The sequence below is a fragment of the Protopterus annectens genome, chromosome 3.part1 (assembly GCF_019279795.1).
Source record: "Protopterus annectens isolate FY-2018-M chromosome 3.part1, PAN1.0, whole genome shotgun sequence".
Classification (NCBI taxonomy): Eukaryota; Metazoa; Chordata; order Ceratodontiformes; family Protopteridae; genus Protopterus; species Protopterus annectens.
The window spans coordinates 1,456,741,124-1,456,757,987 of record NC_056732.1 but is presented as its reverse complement, the minus strand read 5'-3'; the positions used below and the strand labels follow the sequence as shown (position 1 = coordinate 1,456,757,987).

The window sequence follows — 16,864 nt, the reverse complement described above, 5'->3', positions numbered from 1 at the left end:
AAAGCAATGGATAAGTGCGGAATGGTTCACAATGCCTACCTTGACCTGGCTAAGGGATTTGACACAATACCCAACTTGGGCATTGTTGACAGACTCAAGATGTTAGGTATAAACCATTATGCCAGTGGTGGATAGCTAGCTGTCTCACAGACAGGACCCAGGAAGTTAGAATTGTGGAGTTCACCTCTACAAAGAGTCCCTCAGGCAATGGTTTTGACACTGCTTCTTTTTGGCATTTACTTTTATGAAGTCAAGGGCAGTATCAAGGGCCTCTGTCTGACTAAATTTTCAGATTATTACAAGTTAGGAACAATCATAGTACTAATGTTCTATAGGAAGGATTGACACAGACAAATAACTTGTGTCAGATCCATGGACTAAATCTAAATGCAAAAAAATGTATAATAGTATCCTTTGAGAAGTCATCTACCCCCTGATAACTATCATATTGACAATACACCCCTAACAGTCAACCCAGTAGTCAGGGACAGGAACACACAGAGACAGTACTCTAGCCTTTGACCATCTCTTGTCTTCAGTAGTGAGGAAGTCATTCTATGTCGGGCAACCTATAAACAAAAGTATGGTATCTAGGCCCAAGGAGGTCATTGTTCCACTGTATTCAGCATTCATCAGACCTGTCATTGAGTACAGTGCCCCCTTTTCTTATGCACCTAACCAGGCATATCCAACAATTGGAGTGTCCACAGATGTTCCTCACTAAAAGAATACAGGACGTAAGTAACATGTCCTGTGCAGACCACCTTGAAGCCCTATCCCTGTATTCTGTCTCCTACATGCAGTTGAAGCGAGATCTGTGGCTGGCATACAAGTCATTGTCAGAAACCACCCTTTTGGACTTCCTACATATCTGCAAAACAAACAGCACCAGACTTACCCATTTTAAAGACTTGTACCTTGCCTGTGATATAAATAGGACCTGCTGGTGAAACAGGTATGTATCCCAGAAACTGCCCCTTCTCTGGAAAAGTCTCCCCTTCCATGTGAAGCAGAGTTCCTCCTTAAAATAATTCAAGTGTAACTTGGACAACTGGATGGGGAACAGGATATTCATCACTGGTTTGGCACCTAAGTCGCTAATGGACACAGGCATCCTGTAAATGGTTCATCTCCCAAGCACCTGTTTATAAATGTTTCATCTCCCAAGCCCTTGCTTACACATATCAAGGGTACCAGAACGTGTGTATTTACATCTCTCACATATTGTGTTATCATCTTTGACGATTAACTGGTTGGAATGCATGGCTAGGCTTAAAAAGGGCCATTAACCTATTACACAACTATGAACCTATTTTACAATTGCTACATTGCCTTAGGATGACCATATCTACCAAGCTGGATGCAGAGACATTTGGAAATTGCATATGTATTTTGTCCAGTCCTGTGATAGGGTGGGCTGTTTAGGATTAAGGATTGGGGTTTAACAGGGATCTCCTAGGGTAGTTTCTGGGGTTAAGGGCAAAATGTTATATGGTGCTAGGATATGGTAGTGCTATTCCATGTGTACCTAGCTGCTATAAGCTTAATTTCAGACAATGTCACACCATTCAACAGGTTTTGAACTCAATCATATTTTTATACGGACATTTTATTGTCTATGCATTTCTCACTATACAGGGCACTGCTAACAGCTGCTGCTCAGTGGGCATCTGAGCAAACTTGCCTTATTTATAGAAGAGAAAAAAGCTTGGAAACTGACTCCTATGTCCTCTAGTTAATACAAAACCACACCTTGAGCTCTCTAGGGTGTTTCCTCAACTAAAAGAGACCAGGTAAACACCTTTTGCCACAAAATGGATGATCTTAGAATTACTTAATGAAAAGCATAACAAAAGCAGCAGTTAAGTGCAGATTAAACAACAAACAACTACCAACAACTAAGTCCCTGGCTAATCTGCACTTCTGCAAAGTGATTTGGAGGCAAACAGAACTAGAAAAAATAAACACAGAAATTACTATTTTCCATGGAATTAAATAAATGCTTTAAAAATTCTCAAAAACAATAGCGATCACTGTATAAACATGTACAAGTGTAGTAAATCAAGAAAATATTCTTAGTTTGGATGGTTCTGAATGCAGTTGAAACATTTGAAAAGTGCTGCAGCTTTTAAGTGAGCACAGATCTTTGCAAACTCACCTGATTCTTGGCAGAGAAAACAGTGTGCAGACTGACTTCTATGCCCTCTAGCCAATAAACAACCACACTTTGACCTCCCTGAAGTGCTTTCCAACTCAGAGAGACCAGGTAAACACCTTCTGCCACAAGATGGATGATTCTGGAATTTCTTAATGTAAAAGCACAGCAAAAGCAGCTCCCAAGTGCAGATTAAACAGCAATTACCAAAAGCAAAGTCCCTGGCTAGCTCACCCTTTTGCTAGGTGATATGGAGGCAAACAGAACTAGAAAAGCCAACAAATGGAGAAATTACTATTTTTTCTAAACATGGAAAACAATTTTTCTGACCGCTGCAAGAATATCTGAATTGCACGCTCTTATGGTGAGTCAGCCTTATCTCATTTTCCATAGAGCCAGGTTTTTTTAGATCTAATCCTTCTTTTATGCCTAAAGTAGTATCAGAGTTTACTTTAAGCCAAGCTATCCATCTCCCCATTTTCTTTCCTGAACCTAAAAATGAGGGAGAAAGGATACCCCCATACCTTGGATGTCCACAGACAACTCTGGTACTATCTTGGCAGCTAAAAATGTCAGATCTTTGGATCAATTGTTCATTTCTTGTGAAGGTAAGAAGAGGCAACCTGTGTCAAAACAGATTATTTCCAGATGGTTGTCTAAGGGTTTTACCTTTTGTTATACTCAGTCATAACAAAACTATTCTAGGCAGGATCAAGGCCTACTGTACCAGGGCCTTGGCTTCATCTGTAACTTTTTGGAATGGGTTGGATTCCAGAAGTAATCTAGAAGCTGCTTCTTGGTCCTGTATACATACTTTTACAAATCACTATTAGCTTGATTCCTTCTCTCGGTCCAGATCAGTCTTTACTAGGACTATCTTCTAGGGCTTCCCAGACTGTTCCCCTTCCATCTCCCAAATGTAGTTAGCTATGATAATCTATCCATATAGCTAAGGCTATTGCAGCAGTGATCAGCATTATGAACATTGTACAGTTGTGTCAGTAAACTTACCATAACAGATGTCCAAATGATCACTGATCTATGCATAGAGCTAAGGCTATTGTAACAGTTATCAGTATGAAGAAAATAATGCAGTTGTGTAAGTAAACTTGCCATAAAAGTAAATGTTCAAATGATCGCTGATGCAGGACCTCTCCATCCCCCCTTTTTTATGTGCTTTTTATGCCAGGGTGTGGACATTTGTTTTTTTTTGTTTTTTTTTTTGTTCCAAGAATTGTCCTTTCAGGGCTTAGCCCCTCTCTGTTTGCTGGCAAGAAAGCTATGAAGGGCTTGCACCCAAACTTGATTTTAATTAGCTCAGCCTGAGCTTCCTGACAGTGTGGTTGCATGGAAGGTTGTCTGAAGCTTTGGAAGATGTCTGGCTGTTATATCCTTGGTAGCATATAACCCATATAGCTAAGGCTACTGCAGCAGTGATCAATGGAGCATCTACTGTTATGGTAAATTTACTTACACAACTGTACTTTTCTCCCCCCTTCCACAGGACCTCACCTGATGGCTACACTCATGGCTCCCAATCTATACATTCAATCCACAGTGGCAAGTAATGGCACTCCCAATCTATAAAATTCTTTCCTGCTCAGGAAGTCCTATCAGCCCATCCATTCTCCAGCAGTAAGAGGAAAAGGATCAAAGTAGCTTCACTGGAACTACTTTCATCAGCAGTGGGATTTGCTTGATCTGCATGGCACCCCACCTTCTCTCCAAGCAGAGTACCCCCCAATCCTCAGTATCAGCTTGCCAAGTTCTGAAACTGCCAACATCTGAAGAGACATTAGCTTATGGATGTGACTGCACCATGCCAGTGTGGGCTCCTTAAGCCTGCACTTCACAGAAGAAACACCTAGTACTCTCAGTAGGTGTTGCCCAGCTGGCAGGCTCAAGTCGCCTCATTCCCTCCACTGCATGGATGGAAAATCTGGCAGTGGTTGCTCTTTTCCATCCTCCCTAGCTGTCTCCTACAGGCACCCAAGCTTCTGACTGAACATAGATCACCTGCAATGTATTCCCTCAAAACTGTTGTCTCCTGAGTTCATTTTCTGTTGTAATATCAATTGCTTATTAATTGCAATTGTATACATCTCTTTAGAAATCACTAATATCATGGCATCCCGTTTTACTCCTAAGGAAACTCAATGCCTCTTATTCTCTTTCCAAAATCCTTTGCATTATTTGCCTCAAATGACTTACTACTTACTGATCTATTGTTAGCCAGTGAGTAAGAACCTTTTCAGTATAGCCTTTCTATGCATGCAAGTACATGTTTCATGATTTATGGCCAGACCACGGAAATAGCTTCCTTTCCGTTATTGATTCCTTAAGTCTGTTGTTATCAGAAAGTAATCAGTATAAGGTGACTTACTTATGTGCCATTTGAGAAAAAAACATGCTAGAGTTCATAAAACACTAAATCAATCAAGTGTTTGCTATTCATGAACTGTTTAATTAGTTCACTATGTTTAACTTAGTAAGATGTCACATTACTTGTACTTCTGTCTTCTGTAAAATAAATGTTTGCATTCCAGTATGCATCTCAAATCACATATGGTCATTCTAACCCATGCAATCCTTTCTGAACATCTTCCAAAAATAATTTTAATCTTTAAAAGGGGAAAAGGGGCATGTAAGGAACCAGTAATCACCTTTTCAATTGCTAGCAAACTAAGCCAAAAGAACACAGCCTTGCATGCCTATATAGTTCCACAAAAGACTTATATTATCCAAGACTTTATATAATATCAAGACTTCTGTTTTATGCTGTCAGATAATTTACAGTCACTTACTTGATCCATGGATTCTTCTGCCTGATTTTTTCCACTTGCTTATCAGCTAAATGAGTTTCCTGAAAATATTCTTTAACTCATCTCAATATTATGTTTTGCTTGTATATTTCATGCATCCTATTACCATTTACTGATTGTATACCCACATGAGTAATCCTAATTATTACAACAGACATATTTTATAAAAAAAGAAAGTTTTAGTAACAAATCTAAATATTTTCAGCATAACACAAAAATGCTCCCGGTTCTTTTTACCTAATTCCCAACTTCTATTTACTCTTTTAGCACCATTCCCAGTTACCTTTCTACCTCCTACATTGCTTTGCTCTATATACATTCATAGTTACACCGCACCGTAACAGTACCTATCTGTTCTACATTGTATCTTCTATTTTTCTCAAATACACCATCACTTCTTCCTTTTGTTCATAGGTATTTACTAGACTGATGACCACAAGTGCCTTTTTAAGCCTAGCCGTGCTACCCAAATCTCTGACAAGTTCTGCTACCCTTGATAAGTGTAAGCATGGGCCTCAGAGATGAACCAATCAGCAAAAATAGAGCCCAAAAAGCAGCAATATAGCAGAAACAAATATAAAATCCCTTGTGAACAAGGAGCAAAAAATCCAGGCTGAGAATGTATTCCAAAATTACAGCAAGAAATCCACGAATAAATGTTCAGGTACCAGTTTATTAACAGAGGACACAAGCGCTTTCACAGTTGCTTCTTCAGGTGTAACTCCTGCCATAAAAGCACACACCTTATATACTTTTCCTAATTAGTCTAAATGATCAATTAATATACTAAAACATTTAAAAAGATAGTACACATAAAAATTGTGTGGCTCAGATCTAGTTTTGGACATGGTCTTAATGAGTGCATTCCTATTAAGCCTGTGCTTCGTAATAGACCATTGAATAGATGAATATTGATTCATTTTTAACATTTCTAACATGTTCAAAAATTTTAAATTTAAATACATTCATTAATATATATTTATGTCTTGTTAAATATTTATATATATATATATATATATATATATATATATATATATATATATATACATTTTTAAATATTTAAATAAATAAATATATATATATTTTTAAATAAATATATTTTAAATTAATAAACATAATTTTTATATGAATATATTTATATGTATAATTTCACTGTCCACTATTATAAATGCATTTCAATTAGATAATATTTATTTATGTTTTTATGTGTACTATCTTTTAAAATGTTCTAGTATGTGTATCTTGTAATACAAATGCATTTCAACTAGGTATTATTTTTATGTGTACTATCTTTTTAAATGTTTTAGTATGTTAATTGATCATTTAGACTAATTAGGAAGAGTATATAAGGTGTGTGCTTTTATGGCAGGAGTTACACCTGAAGAAGCAACTGTGAAAGCGCTTGTGTCCTCTGTTAATAAACTGGTACCTGAACATTTATTCGTGGATTTCTTGCTGTTATTTTGGAATACATTCTCAGCCTGAATTTTTTGCTCCTTGTTCACAAGGGATTTTATATTGGTTTTAAAAAATGTTCGAAATGCTCTTACAAAATGTCCATTACGGACGACCATTTGCTTTGTGTGTACTGTTTGAGGCTGAAGCACTTACAGGAATCCTGTAGCGTTTGCCATGCTTTTTCCTCTCATGTGCTACAAGAGAGGAAAAATAAGTTGATTTTGAAAGGGCTTATTACCCCTTCTTTTGAGGAAGCCCTATCTTCTTCTTCTTCCCCGTCGAGGAAGAAAAAATCTTCGGCTCCGACCAGCCTGTCGGATCCGACAGCAAAAAAGTCTAGGCAGGCTTCTCCGTCAGCTCCACGGACTTCGGAGCCGAGGGCGGAACAGTCTGCCTCGATGTCTCCAGCCTCGACTCCTCTGACTTTGGAGCCGAGAGCTCGGGCGTCGATAGGCGAGTCACCTTCATCAGCTCCACTGCCTTTGGAGCCGATGAAGGTTGCCCGCTCAGACTCTTCCCCTTTGGTGCCGAAGTTCACATCAGCTCAGAGGGAAATTGCAGTAGTGGTGGAACCTCCCTCGGTGCCGATACTTCTCGAATCCATTCGGAGCCAGTCCCCCAGTTTTTCGGAGCCGGCGGAGAAGTCAACTCGGACCCGGTCGGTCTCTTCTCGGTCATCGAGGATGTCCGATTCGGATGTAGACAGGGTGCTTCAAAGGCTTTTTCAGTCTCCAGTCTTTCAAAAGTTGGTCTTGGCTCCGGCCAAGTCGGCTCCGGAGACAATTTCCCACCCTGCCATCTTAGTTCCTCCTCCAACAGCTTCGGCACCGTTGGAGTCGGTGTTGGTGGAGCCGGTGGAAGTTGTAGGGTTGGCTCCGACCCTAACTCCAACTCCGCCCTTCGGGTCGGTGTTCGGTATACGGACCTCCTCTGTCGGCCCCGGGGGTGACGCTTCAGGACCGATTCTTTCAGTTCCTAGCCTCCCTCTCGGTGCGTCGGCGGCGGGAGTTCCGTCTGCTGTTGTGGCCTTGGGGGTTGAACCTTCCCAGGACTCTGGGGGTCCCGCCTTCATGGCCATGAGGAGTGCCTTGGCCAAATCCTCTCTGGCCACTTCTACCTTCTCACCACCACCTTCCTTTAGCATGGAGACTAGTTCCTTTGCAGTCCCCCTGTCTCATGACAGCAGAACCCTGGGGCCTGAGGTTACCCCCATCTGGGGTTCCCTTCTTCCGGGAGGTCCCTCCGAAGCGTCTTCGGAGGAACCTCCGAGGAAGAAACAGTGCAAGAGGAAGCACGTCGACTCCCCTGATGAGTCTCTCACCTCGGATACCGACCTCGATGATGCAGAAGGGTCCCCCAAGTCGTCCTCGGATGATGTATCCTTTGCGGACATCTTGGAAATCCTTAAGCAATGAGGCGACTGGCAGTCCAAACCCCCTTCTGCTGAGGAGTCGGTGTTCCTCAAGGCCTTCGGGGCTCAGCCCTCTGCCTCCTGGGTGTCTCCGCCCTTCGATGAGCTCCTGGATTTGATCTCTCGAAGGGCATGGGAACATCCGGATTCTGTTGAACCGGTGCCAGCTCGCCCCAATAAATTCCTTTCGGCACCCCCGGATAAGGACTTTCTTACCAAAGGTGTGGCTGTAGATGCCTTGGTGGTGGCATCTGCTACCCAACAAGATGTGGCAGAGGCTTCAACGTCCATCCATCCTCCTAATAAGGAGTCTAGGAGCATGGATCGGTATGGGAAGCGCACCCTTGCTTCAGCAACCTTTACATTAAGGTCTCTGAATTACCTGACTCATTTTACGAGACTGCAGAGGGATCTGGTCAAGGAGCTTTCAGATACCCTCTCTGGTAACCTACCTGAGCAGTTGGCCCAGATGGTTAACTCCCAGTTGGCTACCCTGTCCTCCCTATCCAACTCGTCCGTGAGGCTCATTTCGTATGCAGCCGAGGGAGCGAGCAGAGCGGGCACAGGTGTTGCTCAACGGAGACAAGCCTGGCTATGCCTGTGTCATTTTGCGGAGGCCTTTAAGTCTTCCTTTGCCGACGCCCCCTTCGATGGGTCCTCCCTTTTTGGACCCAAGGTAAAGGACACTTTGACTCGCTGCGAGCAGGAGGGAAAGACTTTAACTGCCGTAGGGGCCCGGTTTTCCACTCCCTTCAGGCCTTATCCCAAGGCTCGAAGAGGAGGGAAAATGTGGTTCCATAAGTTTCAAAAGTCTTACTCATCGTAGCAGAGCGATTCCCCTTCTAGAGGCAGAGGAAGGGGAAATTTTTCAGGGAGACGCCGTCCCAGAGGCAGCGGAGGCCCCCGCAACACTGGAGACCGCGAGTCCTTTCGTGGCTCCTCCTCCTTCCAGCATCCCTGAAGGAGTGCCCAACTGTGCAGCTCCGGAGCCAGTCGGAGGTCGTTTTTCGAGGCACCTAAAGGCCTGGGAAAGTATCACCCAGGACCAATGGGTGCTCCGAATCATCGCCAGAGGTTACACCATTCCCTTCTCTCAACCCCCCCCCCCCCCACCGTCCCAAAGAATCCTGGATATGGCAGCCATCGAAATTTCAAAGCTGCTTCAAAAAGGAGTCATCCAACCTGTCCCCGCAGATCAGACCGGATCAGGGACTTACTCGAGATTCTTTTTGGTACCAAAAAAGACCGGGGACTTGAGGCCCATTTTGGATCTCAGCAAATTAAACTGATCAGTGAAAAAGTCCAAATTCCGGATGGTCACCTTGCAAACCATTCTCCCGCTTCTGGAGAAGGGTGTTTGGATGTGCTCCATAGATCTCAAGGATGCCTATTATCACATTCTGGTAAATCAGGCATCGAGGAGACACTTGCCCTTCAGCCTAGGGGACAGTCATTTCCAGTTCTGTGCACTGCCATTTGGTCTCACCACAGCCCCCAGGGTGTTCACCAAATGTTTGGCAGTGGTGACTGCTCACCTGAGAAGTCTAGGATTCCAGGTGTTTCCATACCTAGACGACTGGCTCCTAACTGCCACCTCAAGGCATCTACTCTTAAGAACTCTAGCTGCGACTATCTTCCTAGGCAGCTCCTTAGGAATCACCTTCAATTGGACAAAATCCGTATTGCGGCCATCACAGCGTATTCTGTTTATTGGTGCAGAAATAGACTCAAGGCAGATGCGAGTCTGTATTCCTGCAGAAAGGATAGCAACATTGCAGTCTCAGGTGCGGGCGTTACTCCTCAGATGTTGAGCTCCAGCGAGAATGGTCCTGCAGCTGTTGGGTTCCATGTCAGCCACCATTCTTCTCGTTCCTTTTGCAAGGTTACATATGAGGATACTCCAGTGGCTCCTCTTAGCCCAGTGGTCTTATCAAGACCTCCCCCTCAGTCACCACATATTGGTAACAGAGACGTGCAAGCAGGATCTTCGTTGGTGGATTCATTCCTCCAACCTGGATCAGGGGCGACCCTTCGTTCCCCCATCCCCCTCAGCCACGTTGACTACGGACGCCTCCCAGACAGGGTGGGGGGGACATTATCTGGACAGGTCGGTCCAAGGCACGTGGCACTCCGACGAGAATCTTCTCTACATCAATATCCTGGAAATGAGGGTGGTGCTTCTAACGTTGCAAGCAATACACGACTACCTTCCCCAGGGGACGATTGCCATTCAGTCCGACAACATGTCGGTAGTCTGGTACTTGAACAAGCAAGGAGGGACCAGATCTTACCCCCTTTGCAGAGAGGCCATGAAGTTATGGGATTGGGCGATTGCTACCAAACACTTTCTGGTGGCAACACACATTCCGGGGACATCCAATGTGATAGCCGACAGACTGAGCAGGACTATTCTCTCCCCACACGAATGGTCCTTGAATCACAAAGTGGTAACACAGATTTTCACGAGATGGGGAATCCCATGTTGCGATCTTTTTGCAACTCCCCTCAATGCAAAATGCCAGCAGTTCTTCTCTCTCATTCCAGCTCCGGGGGAGACCCCCAAGGATGCTCTAGTCCAAGCTTGGCCCCCGGGTCTGCTATACGCCTTTCCTCTGGTTCCCCTTATCCCCAAGGTGGTTCAGAAGGCGATTCGCTTGGGAAGCAAAATTATTCTAATCGCCCCATACTGGCCTCGTCAAGTATGGTTCCCCTTTCTTCGCAAGTATGCATTGGATGGTCCCTGGTTCCTGGACCAAGTTTCGGACCTTCTGATTCATCAGTCAGGACAGCTCCATCAGTCCCTCCATTCATTGAAGCTAGCAGCCTGGCTACTCCTCTTCCGACCATAGTTAGGAGCCATTCTTTCGACCCTGAGGTTATGCATATTTTGTCCTCGGCCCACAAGTCCTCTACAAAAAAGATGTACAGCAGTAAATGGAAGAGGTTTGCTATTTGGGCTCAACTCCAAGGATTAGACCCTATGACAGCTTCTGTGTCAGAGGTTCTGAAGTTTTTAACCTCCCTGTTCAACCAGGGTTGTTCGGTGTCCACCATCAAAGTTCAATTGGCTATTTCCAATTTTCATGAGAACGTAGAACCACCTTTAATGAGCAATAAGTTGTGCAAAGCCTTTATTAAAGGAGCTTGGCTTCTTAGGCCACCTATATCACATCCTGCACCACCGTGGGACCTTAACGTAGTGTTAGGCACATTAACCGCACCCCCCTTTGAGCCGGCAGCAACCTGTGACTTGAAATTTCTTTCTTGGAAGACTGCCCTTCTGGTTGCTATCACATCAGCCAGGCGAGTTTCAGAACTTCAAGCCTTATGCATCAATCCACCATACCTGATTTTTCACAAGGATAGAGTTTCTCTAAGACCAAACCCATCCTTTATACCAAAGGTTTGTTCTAAATTTTGCTTGCAACAATCTCTGGAATTACCAGTTTTTTTCCCTAAGTATACAGACAGAGCTGAGTATACATTTCACACCTTAGATGTGCACAGACAATTACGTTTCTATTTGGATAGGACACAACAAGCACGAAAATCAGATCAACTTTTTGTGTCTTTTTCAGACAATAAATTGGGCAAAGCCATCACGAAAGTCACTATTGCCAAGTGGATCAGAGACTGTATCAGTCATATTTATCGCATTTCAAATAAAGAGCTTACAATTCCTGTGAAAGCTCATTCTACCAGGGCTATGTCCACTTCGGCAGCTTTTCATTCCAAGCTCTCTATTAATGACATCTGTGCAGCTGCTACGTGGTCTTCTCTACATACCTTTATTTCTCACTACAAATTGGATGTGGCATCCACTGGCCGAGCTTCCTTCGGTTCCACGGTTCTCCGGACCGTTTTCCAGTGAGCCACCCAGGATTTAGGTGCTAGGGACGCTGTCCCATATGTACAGAATGTAGGCGAGATAGGATCACATTACATCTTTTAGTTATGTACTTACCATAACTTTAGATGTATGGGATCCATCTCGCCGACATTCCTAATAACCCACCCTCCTTCCCCCTGCCTTGGAGGCCAGAAGAGACCGAACAGTCCAAATACAACTGTTTTTTCCTCTCTTGAAACACCTGGCAATCTTATAACAACAGTCTATGTGTGTGTGCATGTGTGCGGACAAACAAGATCTGGGGAAGCAGTAGTGGGGCATCCTGGGATATGAGGAGGCTCAGCCAATAAGAGACTTTGTTCTATAGTATAGCATGCCGAGTCGGAGCCGAGGATCGGCTCCGAACCCATATGTACAGAATGTAGGCGAGATGGATCCCATACATCTAAAGTTATGGTAAGTACATAACTAAAAGTTCTTGGTCTTAGAGAGAGCATTAAGGACATGCTCGTAGTAGAGGGAGTTATATTTGATGATATTTCCTGAAGGGAAGGTTGAGTGGGCGAGAGGAGTAAAGCTGGAGCTGAATTTATCAGCCAGGAGGTTTGTTATATCTTCTAGTTCAGTATAGGTGGCTCCATTTACAATGAGCTCTACACACAGTTGTTCATAGGTTCATAGGTGTGTACTAGGCTAGTGACCCTGGAGCCTTTACAAGCCTAGCCCATAGGATTACCCTGGCATCATGCTACCTGACCTTAGTTCCCAGTGCCTCTGTCGAGTAAAGCCACTGGAGTGATCCTCTGGGTGAATTTTCTATTCCACATCCACTCATCAAGATTTCTCTTGAAGAATGCCAGTGAGGTGCTCTGCTTCACATGTATGGGAAGTCTGTTCCATAGTATGGGCAGTCTCTGGGTTATGAACCTATCCCTCCAGCATGTTCTGTTAATTGTGGTAATGAGGATGAGGTCTCTGGAGCATGTGGTACAGAGGGCACGGGATTTCTTTAGATGCAGCATTTCTAACAGATCTGAGTCAGACCTGGCTTTGTAAGTCAAGCAGAGATCGCCTCTAAGTAGACTATATGAGACAGAGAATAGCTGAAGTTTTTTGAGTCTATCTGTATAGGACAAATGTTTAAGGCCTAGGATCCTCTTTGTAAGGTACTTTTGAGGCCTCTCTAGTTGCTGCATTGTTTAGTGAGGTACATGCCAAATGGGGCATTGTACTCAATTATTGGCCTAAAGAGGGAAAAGTAGAGGGAGAATATGACCTCTTTCTTCCTGGATGCAAAATCCTTAGTAATAAGATGTGCCACATAGAAGGACTTTCTGACCACAGTGGCAATGTGGTGGTCAAAAGAGAGGTTGCTGTCAACCTGTGCTCCCAGATATCTTATAAAGCCTTCTGTGTTCAGTGGACTACCATCAATGTGGTAATTCATGGGAACTGGGTTTTTCCCATAGGGGATGACGACGCATTTTTTGGCATTGACCTTAAGGCCATGGTTCTGACACCAGTTGTTGGTCTCGGTGAGGCCTTTCTGTAGGATGTCAACATCACTTGGGGAGTTAATAATAGCTCCCAACTTGCAATCGTCTGTGAATTTTGTCAGCCAGAGTCCCTTCATGTTAGCCTGGACTCCAGAGAAGTAGATACCAAACAGGAGAGGACCCAGGACTGAACCCTGTGGGACTCCACTTGTGACTGGTCGGCAGTCTGACTTGGAGTCAGCTACTTTCACATTGTGGGTTTTATCTACAAGCCAGTTTGCAACCCACCTAGTGATATAGGGGTTGATGCCTAGCTTAGTGAGTTTTTCTATGATTCCTGAGTGGGGAATGGTATCAAAGGCTTTGGCCAGGTCAAGGTAGGCTGTATGAACCACCTTGCCTTCATCCACAGCTCTGGTGACTGACTCAAAGAAGTCGACCAGGTTGAGCAAGCATGATCTACCCTTCACAAAATCAAACTGTGTGGGATCCAGAGTTTGGAGATTCCCTATATGCTTGTTTATTAGGTCCATGATGATATGTTCCATAGCTTTGCATATCAGACTCATCACGTTAATGGGGCGATAGTTCCCAGGGTCTGTAGTTGCTCCTCCTTTGTGGAGAGGGATAACTGTAGCAGTGTGCCATTCAGTAGGAACAAAGCCTGAGGTGAGGCTGTGATTGAACAGGACACACAGGTGAGGTGCCAGTTCACTCTGTAGTTCATGTACAACACAGCAGGGAATATTGTCAGGTCCCATAGAAGCTGTATTCTTGGCCTTGTTCAGTGCTGTTTTAACCTGTACAGCAGTAATACTGGGTGCCTGGCATTGTACTCAGTGATTGGCCTAATGAGGGAAGATTAGAGGGAGGAAATGACCTCTTTCTTCCTCGATGTAAAACCCTTAGTAATAAGATGTACCACATAGAAGGACTTTCTGACCACAGTGGCAATGTGGTGGTCAAAAGAGAGGTTGCTGTCAACCTGTGTTCCCAGATCTCTTATAAAGCCTTCTGTGTTCAGTGGACTACCGCCAATGTGGTAATTCATGGGAACTGGGTTTTTCCCAAAGGGGATGTCGACACATTTTTTGGCATTGAGCTTAAGGCCATAGTTCTGACACCAATCTTTGGTCTCAATGAGGCCTTTCTGTAGAATGTCAGCATCACTTGGGGAGTTAATAATAGCTCCCAACTTGCAGTCGTCTGCAAACTTTGTCAGCCAGAGTCCCTTCATATTGGCCTGGACTTCAGAGAAGTAGATACCAAACAGGAGACGACCCAGGACCGAACCCTGTGGGACTCCACTCGTGACTGGTCGGCAGACTGACTTGGAGTCAGCTACTTTCACACTGTGATTCTACCTGTGAGCCAGTTAGTGATATAGGGGTTGATGTCTAGCTTAGTGAGTTTTTCTATGATTCCTGAGTGGAGAATGGTATCAAAGGGTTGTATATTGCCTTTGAGGTTGTGGACATAAGTAAAGAATGCTTTCTGGTTGTCCTTGGCCTGAGAGGCCAAACTTACCTCAAATTTGGCTTTGGTAGACTTTATTTGTCCTCTGAGGTGTTTGTATAGTTTGATGAGAGTGCTTTTGTCCTGCTGGGTGCTGCACCTCCTATTATACAGACAACTGATTTTTTGATTCCACCAGGGTGGCTTGTTTTTTGAGTTAGTTCTGTGCTTCTTCCTGGTGGGTACAGCTGCCTCTATGCAGCTATAAACATGCTTGAATATGGTTTCTGTGAACAGTTCTGTATAGGCACAAGTGTTCTCAGGGTTTATGGAGGCTTGATATTTTGTCAGGTTCTCACTTAATAGCAAGAGGTTAGCCTTAGAATAGTTCCTGAATATTCCAGGTTTAGCTAGGGAGTCCAGGTTTTATTTTTACTTCAAAGGAGAACATTTTGTGATCTGATAGTAATGGTAATAAACCAGCTGTGCATATATATTTATGCATATATATATATATATATATATATATATATATATATATATATATATATATATATATATACGAGCTCTGTGCATGGCTTCATTATGGTTTGAAAAAGCTACATAGCGAAAGCGCTTACCACTTTTACTTGAGTGAATAAAAGCTATTGATTATTATGCATTTGGATTTATTGGAGGAAACTATCTGAAAGAACTTGTGGTCTGAAAAGACAGTTGAGCGAGTAATTGAAGAATTTCTAAATGCTTTTAAGTGCTTTTTAGTACTTTTAAGTGCTTTTTTTGGATTGTTTCTTCGTGTTCTATCAGAAGGTTTTTGCCCGACTTGGCTCGCACAAACGCCTGGGTGGACCCTGCACAGCTGGTTTATTACCATTACTATTTTATGTATTTCTTTTTCATTCTGTGCAGGTGCCTTTGTTTGCTAGTGGTACTTTTTATTATTTATTTATTTTGTGATCTGACCTTACCAGGGAATGCATTACATTAGGGGATGTGCAGCAGTCTCCCATATTAGTGAGGACCAGATCCAGTGTGGTTGCACCCCTGGTTAGTGCATTGAATATCTGGTCCAGGGAGTTTGTTTTTACAAAATCCAGGAATCTCTGTGCATGTACCTTTGGTGTCGTATAGGATTCCCAGTTAATAGTGGGGTAATTAAAGTCACCCGGGAATATGGTGTTGGGTTGGATGGTTAGTGTTTCTAATAAGTTTAAATACATGGTATGTGTTTCCTGGGTCATGGGGGGCTATAGCTTGCAAGGAAGTGGTATTGGATTTTACCTATGGTGATTTAAACATGGAGCAGGCTCAAGTGCATTGTCCTGTTTGACCAGCCTCGAAGTATATTTATTTTTTATGTAAACAGAGACACCTCCACCTTTAGTCCCTGCCTGTGAAGTAGCTGGCTTAAATGTGTGGAAGGCATTATAACCTTGCACTGTTGGTGTGCTCTCTGCCATGTCTCAGTGACTGCACAGACATCAGCATTCTCTAGGGTAAACAGACATATTCTATAAATATCTATTGTACCTGCATTATCAAACTATAGCCTTATAACCCCCATAGTCTTTACATTCCAGAGAAAATTCTAGGGCAACCTAACTCTTCCATTGTAGAAAATATTTCTTTCCTACCTACCCTCTATAAGCTTTCAGACTCCACGACCACAAAATATATTTCTACCCTGTGACTTCTTTTTCCTTCTTGATTCCTATGTCCCACTACATGCCAACTATAACATACAGATCCCTTTACTTAATCATGCTACAACTCAGCTTCTCCTCTACTCTTCTCCTGCTACCAGGTCATCTCTCATCCAACCATGACTCTATAATAGCTCTCAACATATCTCCAACTCTGTCCCAACCACCTTTTCAAACTTCCTCCCTACACTTTCCACACATCACACCAAATCTATTTAGTGACATCCTCATCTTTACTCCAAAGATAGACAAATGAACTCCATTTTGACTCAAACCAAAACAGTTAAATGAAAAATACTCTCCAAAAGCAAGTATCAATAATTTCCCATATACTAAAATCCTTCCAGACATTCTCCCTAATCCTTGCCCCAACTATCATGATGAACATCAAGACAATTCTTTTCCACACACTACTCTCGTCTAACCCTGCAGTGGACAATCATAAACCCCCAATGATCTAACTTTTGCTGCCATAACTGTTGGAAGGATTATAAATAAAACTGCTGGACTGCAT

General features: G+C 43.3%; 1 protein-coding gene across 2 annotated transcripts in view; it reads left to right on the top strand.

Moving 5' to 3' along the window:
* CFAP69 (cilia and flagella associated protein 69) overlaps positions 1-16,864 on the top strand; it is a 2,033,309-nt gene that overhangs the window by 1,965,664 nt on the left and 50,781 nt on the right. The gene's annotated exons all lie outside the window — the stretch shown is intronic.